The sequence below is a fragment of the Choloepus didactylus genome, chromosome 3 (genome assembly GCF_015220235.1).
Source record: "Choloepus didactylus isolate mChoDid1 chromosome 3, mChoDid1.pri, whole genome shotgun sequence".
NCBI classification, from domain to species: domain Eukaryota; kingdom Metazoa; phylum Chordata; class Mammalia; order Pilosa; family Megalonychidae; genus Choloepus; species Choloepus didactylus.
The window spans coordinates 129,231,989-129,247,520 of NC_051309.1; the positions used below are offsets into that span (position 1 = coordinate 129,231,989).

The 15,532-nt window shown below is 35.7% G+C and overlaps 1 pseudogene; it reads left to right on the top strand.

Annotated features, from left to right (window-relative positions):
* Window positions 1-986: 986 nt before the first annotated feature.
* LOC119530423 lies at window positions 987-14,971 on the top strand (annotated as a pseudogene).
* The last annotated feature ends 561 nt before the right edge of the window (window positions 14,972-15,532 follow it).

The window sequence follows — 15,532 nt, forward strand, 5'->3', positions numbered from 1 at the left end:
CCATCAAAAAAATTAAGAATTCCAGCAGATTCAAGGGACACCACCAGTAATTTATCTGCCTTCCAGAACAAAATTCAACACCATTTAAGGAAAACATGTCTCTGACTCCTTAGAATGCGTCATACAATTCCAGCATACAACTGAAAATTACTAAACATTTGAGAAAAGAATAACACTTAAGAAAGGAAAAAATAAGTCAAAATAAACAGATCATGATGTTGGATTTAACAAACAAGCCCTTTAAAATACCTATTAAAATGTGTTTAAGAATTGAAAGGGAATTATGGATATAGAGAACCAGTGGTAAATCGCAATTGATAAATTAAAACTATTAAAAAATGGAAACTATAGGTCAGAAGCTTATTGTATATTAAATTATTTTTCACTGAATGGTCTTACAACAGACTGGACACTGCAGAGGAAAATGTCAATAAATTCAAAGGCAGATCAACAAAAATTATTAAATTGGAAGAATAAGGAAATTTGAAACATAGAAAAAATGAAAAGATTATCAGGGACTTCTGAAAGAATATAAAGCCATCTAATATATGTTTAAATATAATCCCAAAAGGAAAGGAAAGAAAGCAACAGAAAAGAATATTTGAAGAACAATGGCCAAAATTTCTTCATGCTTGGTGTAAAATAGCAACATAGATATGAAAGTTCAAAGAAAATCACATCCTAGTCACTTTGCTGAAAATCAAAATAAAGAAAAAAATCTTAAAAGTATACAGAAATAAAGGACACATTATATATTAAAGAACCATGATTTAAATGATGACAGATTTATAATCAGAAACAGTGGAGGCCAAAAGACAATGTAGAGATATCTTTAAGTTGCTAAAAAGACTGCCAAAATACATTTCTGTGTCCTGCAAAAAATATAGCAGAAATTTAGCAAAATAAGTACATTTCAGGTAAATAAAGCCCAGCTAATTCATCAAGAGCTGTACTACAAAAAAAACTTGAAGGGTGTTCTTAGAATGATGGCAGATAGAAACTTGGATTCACAGGAAGCAATGAAGAGCACAGGAAATAGTAAATATATGGTAAGTATATAGAACTATCTTTTTCTTCTCCAAATGTTTTCAAAAGCTAATAGAGTTTGCATATGCAAAAAGTAATAATATTGTATCATAGGGTTTATAACTTAAGTATAAGTAAAATATGGCAAAAACAGCATAACAGCAGAGCGATCAGGGAATAATAAATGGAAATATGTTGTTTAATGGTTCTTGCAATTCTAAATTGGTACAATATAAATTCTAAATAGACTGTAATAAGTTAAGATTGCATAATGAACCCCTAGAGCAAGCATACACATATGCACACACCTGCACACATGTACACAAAAATGATGGAAAGAATTATATTTTAAAAGACAATAGAAAAAATAAGACAGAATAATAGGAAAAACATTTGTTAAAAGAAGGCAGGAATGGAGGAAAAAAAATGAGACAGGATAAATAGAAAACAGTTATCAACATGGTACTCTTAGCCCAAATATATTGATAGTTACATTATATATAAATGGGTTTAGTACTCTATTTAAAAGGTAGAGATAGACAGACTGGATTAAAAAGCAGGTCCCATCTATTATCTATATAAGAAGCACTTTTAATATAAAAACACTGATAGATTGAAAGTAAAAAGATGGTGTGACTATATTAATATTTCAGGTAAATTAGACAAGTAGTTTTATCAGAGATAAAAAGGGACATTTCATAATGATAAAATTGTCAGTTCATCACAGATATAATGATTTAGATAATTGTTGCATTTAGTAATGTAACTTCAAAATAAATAAAGCAAAAACTGACAGAAACAAATACAGATACCACAAATATAGCTGGAAAGTTAGCACTAATCTCAGTAACTGATAGATAAATCAGGGAAAAAGTAAGGAGTACATAGAAATTTGAAAAATGCTGTCAACTAATTTTACCTAGTTGATATTGGAAAAAACACCTTATCCAATAATTGCATAATGCATATCTTTTCCAAGTGCATATGGGACATTTGGTGAACCATAAAATACCTCAATAAATTTCAGGAGATAATATTGTGAAGTCTTTTCTCTGACCACAATGGAAATAACTTAGACACCAATGAGAATAAGAGAGCTAGAAATTCCCCAAATATTTTAAAATTAAATAATAAATAATGCATGAGTCACAGAAGAAGTCAAAATCAAAATTAGAAACTTTTCAAAATTACAAAATTAAAATTTGAGAGATTTTGCTAAAGCTATGCTTGGAAAGAAATTTGGAGCTTTAAATTATTATATTGGAAATGAAGAAAGGTTTAAAATAAATTATCTAAGTAACCTCCATAAGAAACTAATAAAAGAAGAGCAGATTAAATACAAAGTAGAAGAAATGAAATAATATAGATAACAGCAGAAAACAATGGTGTAGACAACAGACAAATGATAGAAACAATTACCAAAGCCAAAAGTCAACTTCTTAAAGAAAGAAAAAAAAAGATGTTGATACAACACAGAGAACGACTGATCAAGAAAAAAAACAAAAACGAAAACAAACAAAAACAGGAAAACCACAAATTACCACTATGGATATCACTAGAGATCCAACAGATATTAAGAGGACAATAATAATAAAATATTGTAAAACTTTATGCTGATAAATTTGACAACTTAAGTGAAATGGGCAATTCTTTGAAAAACAGAAGTTACCAAAAATGACACAAAAAGAAATAGAAAAATATGAATCATTGTATGTATATTAAGCAATTAGAATTTATGGCAAATATTCCCACAAAGGAGGTTCCAAATGCTTTCACTCATGAAATCTACCAAACAATTAATGAAAATACAATACCAATCTTGATGCAAACTCTTTCAGATTCTAGAAGAGGTTTTCCCGAATTGTTTTATGGAGTCAACTCAGATACCTAATCTAGACTCAGATATCACAATATCACAAACATAGAAAATTATAGGCTAATATTGCTCATGATTACAGAAAAACTATTCTTAAGCAAAATATTAGCAATTTGAATATAGTAGTATGTCATAATGAATTGGTTTTATCCATGGGATGCAAGAGTGTCTTTAACATTCAGAAGGCAATAAATGTATTCTACAATATTAAAATATTAAAAGGGGAAAGCCATATGATTCTCTCAATACATGAAGAAAAAACGTTTGACAAAATTCAAAGTTCCTTTATCTGATACAGGTCTTTTAAGAAAAGCTACAACTGACATCATAATTTATGGTGAAATATGGAATGCTCTTTTGAAGACTGGGGACAAGGAAAGGATATCTCATCCTACTACTTCTATCCAACATTGAACAGGAGATTCTATTTAGTGCAATAAGCAAGAAAAAATAATGAGTCATTATTGGAAGACAACATGGTTGTGTATGTGGAAAATCTTAAGGACTCGACAAACAATTGCTTGAAATTATTAGTGAATTTAGCCGATTTAAATTTTAAAAACCACATGCAAAAATCAATTTTATTTTTACACAATAATAGAAACATGTGGAAAATAAAATTTTTAAAAGTACTTACAATAGCATAAAAAACATAATCTACCCAGGAAAAAAATTAACAAAATATGTACAAACACTGGGTTTAAATCTATACCATTCAAAATTCCACAGACTTTTCTATGCAAATTGACAAACTGATCCAAAAATTTTTGTGGGAATGCAAAGGATCTAGAATGGAGAAAATCTTAAAATGGAAGAATAAACCTGGAGAACTTACACTACCTGATTTTAAGAATTGCTATGAAGGTACAGTAGTTAAAACAGTATGATATTGGCATAAGGAAAGAAAAATAGATTAATGAAAAGAATAGAGCATCTGGAAATAGATCTACACATATATGCTCAATTGCTTTTTGGCCAAGGCACCAAAGGCAATTCAACAGGGAAAGGCAAATTCTTTCAGCAAATGGTACTGGAGCAACTGTGTATTCATATTGACAAAAATGACTAGAAAGCTAAAAGAAAACATAGAAGAGCTTCACAAGCTTGCAATTGGCAAAAATTTCTTAGAAATGACTCAGAAAGCATTAACCACCAAAGAGAAAAAAAACCATGGAATTCATAATTAAAAATTCTGCTCATCAAAAATATCCCTAAGAAAATGAATGGCAAGACACAGACAAGAAGAAAATGTTTGCAGATATTTATCTGACAAAGTACATGTATATCAAATATAAAAAGGATATTCCACAAATGAAAATAAAAGACTAAAAATGTTTAAATAGGCAAGTGTTGTCTAGAAACTTGAAGAAAACAAGTTATATGAATAGCCAATAAGAACTCTAGAAGGTTCTCAACTTCATTATTCATCAGGGAGATGCAAGCTAAAAGCACAATCAGAAACACTAGAATAGCTAAAATTAGAGCAAATGTTTGTGAGCACGTGGGGAACTAGGACTCTCATTCATTGTTGATGGGAAATGCCAAATGGTAAAACCACTTAGGAAAACATCTGCCTGATTTAAATAAATTTAAAGATCACCTATGACCCAGAAATTCCACTCAAGGTAGTTACCCAAAAGAAAGAAAAATGCCCCCAAAAGACCTGTACAAAAGTGCTTGTCACAGCTTTGTAATAGTTAACTATTGGAAATAACCCAAATGATCATCTATTTGATAATGGAGAAACAAATAGAGTATATTTATAATCTGGGATATTGCTGCGCAATAAAAAATAATGAACTGCTGATATGCACAGCAACATGAATAATGCTTAAAATATTATTTTGAGTGAAAGAAGCTAAACCAGTAGTTCTCAATGGGAGAACATTTTTGCCATCCCACCCCCCTCTCCCCTCCCCCCATCCCTAGGAAACATTTGGCAAATACTTTTGGTTGTCACAATGGAGGGGTGGCTGCTGGTGACTAATGGGTAGAGGCCCATATGCATGCTAAACATCCTACAATGCACAGAACAGCCGCTCACAGCAAAGAATTTTTCTGGCACCAAAATGTCAATACTGCCAAGGTTCAGAAACCCTGAGGAAAACAAAAACAAACAAACAAACATACATATTATATTTTTCCATTCATGTGAATTTCAAGAACAAAACCAATCTATGATGACAGATCCCAATACAATAGTGCCCAAGTAGGGCAAGGGACTGATTGAAATGGAATATAAGGAAAATTTCTGGAGTCATGGAAATATTCTCTTTGTTTGCATCAAAATTCACATTGGCCAAATCACACTGAATTGCACACTTAAGATTTGTACACTTCAGTATGTGTAAAATTTACCTCTAGTATTTAAAAAGAGGTGGTTAAAATATATTTGCATTCCCTATCACCCAAGAATCCTACTTTGAAGAATGTATCTGCAGGAAATATGGAGAGTTATATGTACCAGGAGATTGCAGTCTGTTGAACAGTGCCTGCACAAAAGAAATGTTCACTCGGAAACTCAGAATGTGATCTTATTTTGAATAAGGGCTTTTGCATATGTGATTAAGGTAAGGATCTCGAGATGAGGTCATCCTGGATTACGGTGGACCATAAATTTAATGACAGGTGTCCTTATAAGGACAGAAAAAGAGAGGACACACAGAGGTGATGTGGAGAAACAGGCAGAGATTAATGCGTCTACAAATTAAGGAACACCAAGGATTGCTGACAGCTACCAGAAGCTAGAACAGAGGCATGGAAAGGATTCTCCCTAAAGCTTCCAGAAGGAACAACCTGCTGAAATCTCAATTTGGGATGTCTGGCCTCCAAAACTTTGAGAATAAATTTCTGTTGTTTTAAGCCACCTAATTTGTGGTAATATGCTATGACAGCCATAGGAAACTTGGAGATATTCATCAAAATATTTTGTAATAAGAAAAACTTGGAAACAAACTAATGTCAAATAGAACATTCATTAATTATATTTTATCTATTCAATGGGCTATTATATTTCATCATGCAAAAATGAAAAAGTAGGTTATGAAATTATCTTTATACTATGAATCAATTTTATAATATATTGGTACATACATTTGTATATATGCATATATGATAAATATATATCATTAAATATACATGATTAAATAACAAACATATCTAACATATTTTTGATCTCTATATTGGAAAATTTGGGAATGATATATAGCAAACTTTAACAGTGATAATTCTTCAGAGATGAACTAACACATTATTTTTATTTGATTAATGGTTCTGCATATTTTGTAAGAATTCTTGGGGGTTTTCTGGTTTTGTTTTTGTTTTCCAGAGAGCATGTACTACATTCACAACAAGTTCATAAAGGTAATCATTTCTAAAATTTTAAATTTATATAGTAGTGAAATAATCATAGTACACCCTGAAATTTATAGAAGTATCTTTTTAAAATGGTAGATAGATAAGTAGTCAAAGGGTAAAAGGATCCCAACAAAATATTTCTTATATAGATCTCTAATTCCTTCAAGATATGAATATACAGGTGTGATCTAATTGTAACATCTAATGTAAAAAAAAATGATTACACACATGGTAGAAATATAATAATAACTTTCAATCAAACCTCTCTAAGAGAAAAATTGAAAAAAAAAAAAAAAAAAAAAACATGATTTACCTACTTAAGGTTTTCCTACATGTTGTTGAATGCTGGAAATAGATGGAAAAAAGAAAAAGACGTATTTTGTTTCATGCATATTTAAATACCATTTTATTTGTAACTCTTTAATGATTAGAAAAATCTATATGACATGAGAAGTTATAATGGATCATTCCACAGCAGGAAGTCAGCCAGCCTTTATGATCCATTCAGCCCACTTTAGAAAAAGTATTAAGCAATAACTCTTCTGTTCTTTATTGACTTAATATGATGAACCTAATGCAGTGGCAACATTCATGAAAATGCATTAACTACTCAATAGACTATGATACAAATTTTCATGAGCTGCATTAAGTTATTGTTAAAGAGTTTGATAACTGTGCGAACATTTGCAAAGTGTTTTCATGCTTAATAGTACATGATCACTTTGTTCTCACAAAGCAGTGGCTCAATAATGAGGCATGTTAACAAAAGATTTCATTTATATAAAATTCTTCTCTAAATGTTTTTGCCTGTTTCCTTAGCAAATCTCTGTGTGTGTTTAGAGACATATTAATAGAGCAGTTAGTCATTTAAAAAAAATTATTTTAGAAACAAAATTTTATCCTTGATAATGAGTATATGTATATATATCTATATATGTATATATGGTGGCAAAAAGTAAATAGACACATATTTAAATAAAACCTGCATGTATTTATACATTAGCTCTCTACATAAATGCTAGTTAGTTGCAGTTTAAATTACATATAAAAATGTAGCTGTAACTTCAGAAACTATTCTAATTCACAGCAGACATTTTGTTTCACAATTCAGAGCCTTTTTTAATCTCTCATACATTTTTATTACTTTATTAGGCATGTAACAGGGTGAAAGAGTACACCATCTGCTAAATTCTTTTAACAAGCCATGACACACATGTATTTCTGCTCAATGAGGCATCTGTAGTTTTCACTTTTTTTGAGCCTTCCGATATTCTTCACACCACAGACCATATTTGATTAAGGAAAGCATGTTCATGAAACATCTGTCTGTTTTGCTACATTCGGACTGTACTTTATGTCTACATCTTCTGGGAGTCTTTCTATTCTGATGGGTGCCAAAGGGAGAAAATAGACTCTCCAATACCACGGGAATTCATTAGATACATTTGATGGTGTTGTGGTACAGGAAAACAAATACCTCCCACAAAATATTTATTTACTCTTAAAGGAACCCTGACAAATACCAAGGGAATGTGGTTGGAAATGGCGACAGGCATTCTTCAGCTCTTGTGGTCCTCTGCATCATACACATGCCAGAATATAAATCAAGTAAATCCATTCCTCACAGGACTGAACAGAAGTCACATCATGCGGCAAGGCCAAGCAGAATGGATTTATTTAGGGAGACTGCAGCACAAAATACACACAATCGCCTAAAATTTCATTTTGAAGAGTTAAACAATGATTATTTCAGAGTCTACTCACCAGTGGGGAAGGACCCCCAAAAGACTGCCAGACTTCTTCTCAGTTTAACCACACTATAGGACTGGTGCTACAAATATCTGGTCACTAGTGCTGACCCTGAACAGGTTAGAGTAGGCAGAGGTTGATACCATTAGCTGAAAAAAAAAAAAAAAATACCCTAAATATTTGGCCTTCTTGAAAAATATAACAGTACTTTGAAAGCAGTTCTATGTGGCATGTGGATAGTCTTTGAATATAGGACTAACCTAAGTTTTGATTAAATGTCCCCTGATCAATGACACTTATCATGAAAACCTTATTTAAAATGGTAATTCAGAAGCCCAAGACCCTGATTTTTTTATTAACATATTATCTCATAAAATATTATCTACTTATTCATTACTTTTCTTTTTATGTGTATCTTTTCCTCACTGGAATTGCAGAAATTCTGTGTTTGTTTTATTCAGTAATATATCCCAAGTGCCTAAAACAGTACTGAACACATAGAAGATGGATCAATAAATACTGGTTAGAAGAATAAAACTTCTGAATTTTCAATAGTTATTTCCCATTGGATTTCAGAGATTTATGAAGTCCAAAAGTGAATGACCCAGGAAAGCATTTTGTGCTCTCCTCACATGAGGAAACCCTACGGTCAGTAGCTCACCACCTCCGCATTGAGGAATCTTATCCCTGGAAGGAGCATAGCCCTCTGGAAAAGGAACAGGCTTTGAAGTGCAAAAAATGAGCTTTACTACCTCTTAATTGTGTGAATTTAGGCAAGTTTCTTAACATGTCTTAGTGCCAGTTTTCTCAAAATAGGGATATTACCTACTTGGCAGATTTATCGTGAGAATTAAATGAGTATATGTGTAATGCATTTAGTGAAGTGTTAGGTACATATTTAAAGTGATCATTCCCTTGACCTGAAATTTGAGTCCACAAAAAATGGATGCCTATCCTTTTTCCTCCACAAAGAAGTCCCTGTTTGGTATCCCAGTGTCCAAGCCTTAACCCCTGACTTTGTGACGAGGTTTAGGTACTCACTCCCTACCTTCCTGCCACAAGCCACCACCTCTGGGCCTCTTCCCATTGTCTGCTGCAGGGCTCCAACTAAATTGCTTGCTGGTCCTCCACTCACACCTTTGACTGAATATTAGGGTCAGCTTCTTGGGCTCATTCCCACTGAGGGCTCATTCCTCAAGTAACTAAAACTTGGCACTGACCTTTGTTTCCAAATAAGATGTCTGTTTAATGAGGGAATAGCATCTTACATTCTGCCAGCCTGTAAGTCATCCTGCCCTCCTCAGCCTTGTCAGTCTTGCTACCATCTGAACCCAGGGTCTAAAGGAATCTCACTTGAACAAAATTCCTATGTATTTCAAAGAGAGAAAAATGATGGTGTTGATTTAAGAAGTCCATAGTTGTGTACCTCCTGAGTTTGATATTTTTTATTCAAATTTGTTGAGATAAATTCACACACCATACAATCATCCAAAGTGCATGATCAGCCATTCACAGTACCACCACACAGTTGTGCATCCGTCACCCCAATCCATCCTCTGAACACCTTCGTTGTTCCAGAAAAAGTAAAAACAAGAATAAAAAATAAAAGTAAAGAAGAACTCCCCAAACACCCCCCCCCCACCCTACATTTCATCTAGTTTTTTTGTCCCCATTTTTCTGCTCATTCATCCATACACTGGATAAAGGGAGTATGATCCACAAGGCCTTCACAGCCACACTGTCACCCCTTGTAAGCTACACTGGTATACAGTCGTCTTCAAGAGTCAAGGCTACTGGGTTGCAGCCTGACAGCTTCAGGTATTTACTTCTAGCTATTCCAATGCATTAAAACCTAAAAAGCGTTATCTATATAGTGCATAAGAATGCCCACCAGAGTGACCTCTCAACTCCACCCAGAATCTCCCAGCCACTGAAACCTTATTTCGTTTCATTTCGTATCCCCCTTTTGGTCAAGAAGATGCTCTCAATGCCACAATGTCGGCTCCAGACTCAACCCTTGGAGTCATATCCTGTGTTATCAGGGAGATTTACACCCCTGGGAGTCAGGTCCCACATAGGGGGGAGGGCAGCAAGTTCACCTGCCAAGTTGGCTTAGCTAGCGAGAGAGGGCCACATCTGAGAAACAAAGAGGTACTCAGGGGGAGAGTGAGTTTGATATTTTTAAAAATTTAAATTTAGAGCCACAGAGCAAACAGATCTTTAAGAGCAGTTTAGTGGAACTGAGGGTGGGGGATTTGTGTCCATGGGTCCAGGCTAGCTTTATTTCCTAAGTGTTTCTCATAGGTATCTCACTATTCATTGCTAAACCCACAGCCCCAGTTTAGGTTCTAGTTACCTCTTGCAGGGACTATGCTCACCGACTCTTAATTAGGCTCATTGTATTCAGTCTCACCATCCTCTAATCCATTTTCCACAGAGGCACCAATTCTTAAAATGTTCACCTGGTATCAAAATGCTTAGAACCCTTGAGGACATGCAAAGTATATGGTAAAAAATCTAAGTAAATGATAATCAAGTACTGGTCCACAAATTGTTACTGATCCGTGATCTGGAAAGTACAGAAATTGAGAGTAAGCATTTAGAAACCTTATAGCAATTTGACATTGCGTTGATATCCAAGCCTGTAGTTTTATATATTATAAACATATCCATCCACAAGAGATTTATTTTTAAAACAATAGAAATAAAGTAAACTGGCTCTTCACCATCAATAGTTAAGATCAGCAGCCAGTTCCTTAACAAGACATACAAAGTCACTATCTGCCACTTGTCAGTCTCTCCAAATGTGTTTCTGACTCCTTCAAACTAGAATTTTTCTCCAGCAATTCCAATTCACTTACAGTTCCCCACATCCATCAGTAAACCTTAGCAGAAGATTGCATTTTATAGTAGTTAGGGTGTGGATTCTGGAAGCAGACAGCATGGATCCAGATCTCTGCTCTGTCACTTCCTGGCTGTGTGTCATAAGGAATTTGACAATCTGTGCCTCAGTTTCCTCACACATACAATCAAGATATTAATAGCTGCCTCATATGTTTGTTGGGAAGATTAAACAGTTTAATGCAGCCCTTAAAATCATGCCTAACATACAGTAAACATTAAATAAAAGTTAGGACTGTTATTATTTTAGCCTCATTCCTTCCAGATAAGTTCCTCTGCCTTACCTAGTTTCATTTAACTTTGCATCTGTCTAATTTCTAACCAAGTATAAGACTTCTCCAAAATGCCTTCCTTGATTCTCCCAGCTGATTTATGTGCCTGCTGAACTAATGCCCCAATCATGGCATTTACCATATCATATAATAACTCTCTCTTATGTGTCTGTTTCCTTTACTATCATGAGCACATGACACATATGAAATGCTTAATACATATTAACAGACTCCATAAACATACATATTTAATAGACTCTATTGGATCCTTAAAGGATCTGTATTCACATTTTCCTACCGTTTCAATCAGGCATTGCTTACTGGAAGAAAACCTGGATGGGAAGAGGTGGCTTTGGTGCCCTGAGTAAGATAACTTGGGATCAAAGCCTCCTGGAATGCCCTCCCTGCACTTAGCATCACCCGTGACATCTGAGACAGAATGGATACAAATCCCAAAGAAACTCATCCAAGTAATAACTACACACAAGCTGCGAAAACATGCTCCCTCTCTCATCTGATTCTTTTGTGTTCCTAATATGAACAGTGATAATGAGATTGACAGTCTTCTTCATAATTAATTCATTTCCTACTTCTTATCATGCTTCTGATCCTAAATATAACTATTTGGGGAAGTAAAGAAAAGCTCTAGATTTTAATCTAAACTAAAAACTATCATTCACTAGCAATGGCCATGTCATTCTGTAATTAATTAGCCTCAAAAGTGACAGTGTTTCATTCTGTATTTAATTTGACTCAAAAGTGACAGTTTTTTCAAACACTTCATTCTCATTATAAAGTAGCTAAACCCCAATTACTGATGATCATGTGAAAAAAAATCTAGCACTTATATACCATTAATAGACATAATGAAATCTCAAATGATAGTGCTACTGCAAGCCTCATCGTGATCTTCATTTACTCCAGCCTAAAAGAAAAATAAAGATTAGCCTGGGAACAGTTTTCTCAAAACTGGCTAAAGCCCATGCACATTTCAGTGGATTAATAAATCCAAGGGAATAAAGAAATTAGGCCTCTATGGAAAAAATAAACAAAATGGAAAATCCAATCAGCCAAATTAATAAACTACTTTTCATTGTGCAAGATGAAGAAGAAGGAAGGTTGGGTAACATTAGCAATTTAAAATTGTAGGCAATCTAAAATATTTTAGCAAATTATTTCAAGCCTTCTTATATCACTAATCTACTTTTTAAAGGCAAGAAAAAAAACCTGCCTATTTGTTTTTAAGCTATTTCCCCAGGTCCTACTCAGTGTATGATTAAGTGCCAAGGAGTTGTGAAATGGCACAAAATGTGGGGAGAAAAAAGGATGAAGAAATCCGTAGGCCTGGCTGAGTCACAATATGAAATGCAGAGGCTCAAGGCCACTTGTGTAATATGTTGTAGGAAAATTTAAAGAAAAAAAAATCTGGAAACTTGAAAATCATATCTGTTTCAGTTTCTTGACTTCTAAAGTAAATACCATGCAATGGATTGGCTTGAACAATGGAAATTTATTGGCCCATGGTTTTGAGGCTAGGAGAAGTCCAAATCAGGGCATTAGCAAGGTGATGTCTTTACCCAAAATACTGTGCTGTTCTGGGGCTGGCTGCCAGTAATCCATAATCCTTGGCTTTTCTGTCACATGGCAATGCATGTGGCTGCCTGTCCTAGCTTCTCACTTCTCTTCCCAGTTCCACAGACTTTCAGCTTCTGACTGCTTCCTCTGGCTTTTTCTCTTTCTGTCTGACTTTCCCTCTGCTTATAAAGGGCTCCAGTAATCCAGATTAAAGCCCAGCCTGATTCATTTGGGACATAACTGAAGTAACATCTTGAAGAGGTCTTATTTACAATGGGTCCACAGCCATAGGAATGGATTAAATTTAAGAACATTCCTTTTTCTGCAATACATAGCTCCAAGCCACCACAGCATCTAAATGGTTATTGATGCTATGCCTAATAGAAAGCAGGTGCTTTTAATTGCTTCTTTAACTTGAGCAATTCCCATAACAGATTTAATGTTGAAGATGTACACAACTTTTCCCTCTTGAGGCCCAGGTGGACCCCATCCTCAGTTGACCTGGGTAGTGGGGCTGGCATCTGTACACTGCCCTCCCCCCAGCTTGATTAGAGAGTGAAGTGGTCCTTGCATGGGCTCCTGGCTCTCTCCTCAGTCTCTCCCATCCAGATCTCCAACTCCTCAACAGCCACCACCACTATCACAGCACCTCTCTCCACAGTTCTGCAGAATAGAGGAGGTAAGTTGGAAAAGAGTCCTTTACACAAGGAAGAAAACATACGCCCTGAAATGAAAGATGACTCAAGCTACCAGGATAAGGAGGATCAAGGCCCAAGCTTGAATATGTCTGGAAAAACGTCATTGTGCTGATTTGAATCTGTTATGTACCCCAGAAAAGACATGCTCCTTTAATCAAATCTTGTGGGAGCAGACCTATTGTGGGTGGGATCTTTTGATTAGGTAGTTTCCATGGAGATGTGACCCAACCATTCAAGGTGGGTCTTAATCATCTTTATTGGAGTCCTGTATGAGAGGATAAAAGGCAGAGACATTTTGAAGACAGCTCAGAGACTTTTAGACAGAAACACCCTGGGAGAAAGAAGTAGAGAAGCTAAAAGAGAAGCTAAGATATGTAATCCAGAGTTTGCCCCTGGGAGAAGCTAAGAGAGAAGCCAAGACAGAAACCCAGAGATGTTTTGGAGAAAGCCACTGAAAACCAGAAGCTAAATCCAGGAGAGAAGGACAAACAGACTCCGGCCATGTGCCTTCCCATGTGACAGAGGAACCCAGATGCCATTGGCCTTTCTTCAGAGAAGTTATTGTCCTGTTGATGCCTTACTTGGGACATTTGCACAGCCTTACAACTGTAAATTTGTGAACTAATGATCCCCCATTGTAAAAGCCAAGCCATTTCTGGTATATTGTACTTTGGCAGCTTTAGCAAACTAGAACAATCATCTTTATGTCTCTTCTACACTTGGGAGCCTTGTATGGGAACACACTGCATCCCATGTGCCAAATCTACACTTAACTCTGGGCATCTTTCTGCTGTTTCATGAGTGCTCTGGGCATAATAGCAGGATCTCATTGTCTGTGGAGTCATTGAACTTAAAAAGCCCAGCTGCCCCTGCAGGTCTTCCTGATCATTGTCAACACAATGGCATTCCAGAATGACATTTAGGAATGCGCCCAAGATCACCACACCTGCCACAAGTTTTCAGAAACAAATGCCGATCCTCATAATTCCTGAGTGCCTTTTTCTTCTCTCATGTGGCTTGGCTGCTTATGCGCAAATACTCAGCTGGCAAAGAGAAGGGCAATTTGCTAAACTTGTCTGACCTAAAACCGAGAAGATGGTCATGTTCTGGACGAGATACTACAAAGTCACTATGCTATTGATGTGCTTCATCCTGCCCACATTGGTGCCCTTTTATTTCTGGGGTGAAACTTTTCAACACAGCTTGTTCACTGCCACTTTCTTGCATTACACAATCATGCTCAATGCCACTTTGCTTGTGAACAGTGCCACCCACCTCTAGGGATATCACCCTTACAACAAGAACATCAGCCCCCAAAGGAATATCCTGGTTTCCCAGAGAGCTGTGGGTGAGGGCTTCTACAACTACCACCACTCCTTTCCCTATGACTACTCCACCAGTGAGTACTGCCAACATCTCAGCTTCACCGCAGTGTTCATCAACCACGTGACCACCATCCATCTGGCCTATTACCAGAAGTGTCCAAGGCCACCATCCTGGCCAGGATTAAGAGATAGAAGCTACAAAGAGTGGCTGAGTTGGGGTTCCTCAGGTTCATTTTCCAAAAGTCATCTAGTCAGAGATTTAATGTTCTGTTTATTAGCTACTGGATAATGCTACCAGGATGCTCAAGATGATGACATTAACCCATTCTAGTACATTATTCTTTAAAAATGTAAAAGTATTGAAAGCCAACAACTCTGCCTTTATGGTGCTAAGCTAATAATCTCATTTCTTCTCCAATCGTCTCTCTCTTCTGGTCCCATTGGCCTGCTCTTCGCTTTGTTTCTATCACCTTCCTTTCTCTCTCTCCTCGTTGCCTCCCAGGCAAGCAGCTGGCCAGTCTTTAGAAGGTATCTAGCCTCTAAGTTGGATCTATTATGTCCTGCAGGAAAAGCCATATTCTTTAATGCAATCTTGTGGTGGCATATTGATTAATCTTTTTGATTAAGGTGTGACCTCTTGATTAAATATTTCTGTGGAGATTTGGCCTTGTCCATTCAGGGTGGGTCTTGATTAGTTTACTGGAGTCCTTTACAGAGAGCCACACAGGCCCAGATGCTGCTAACACTGACACT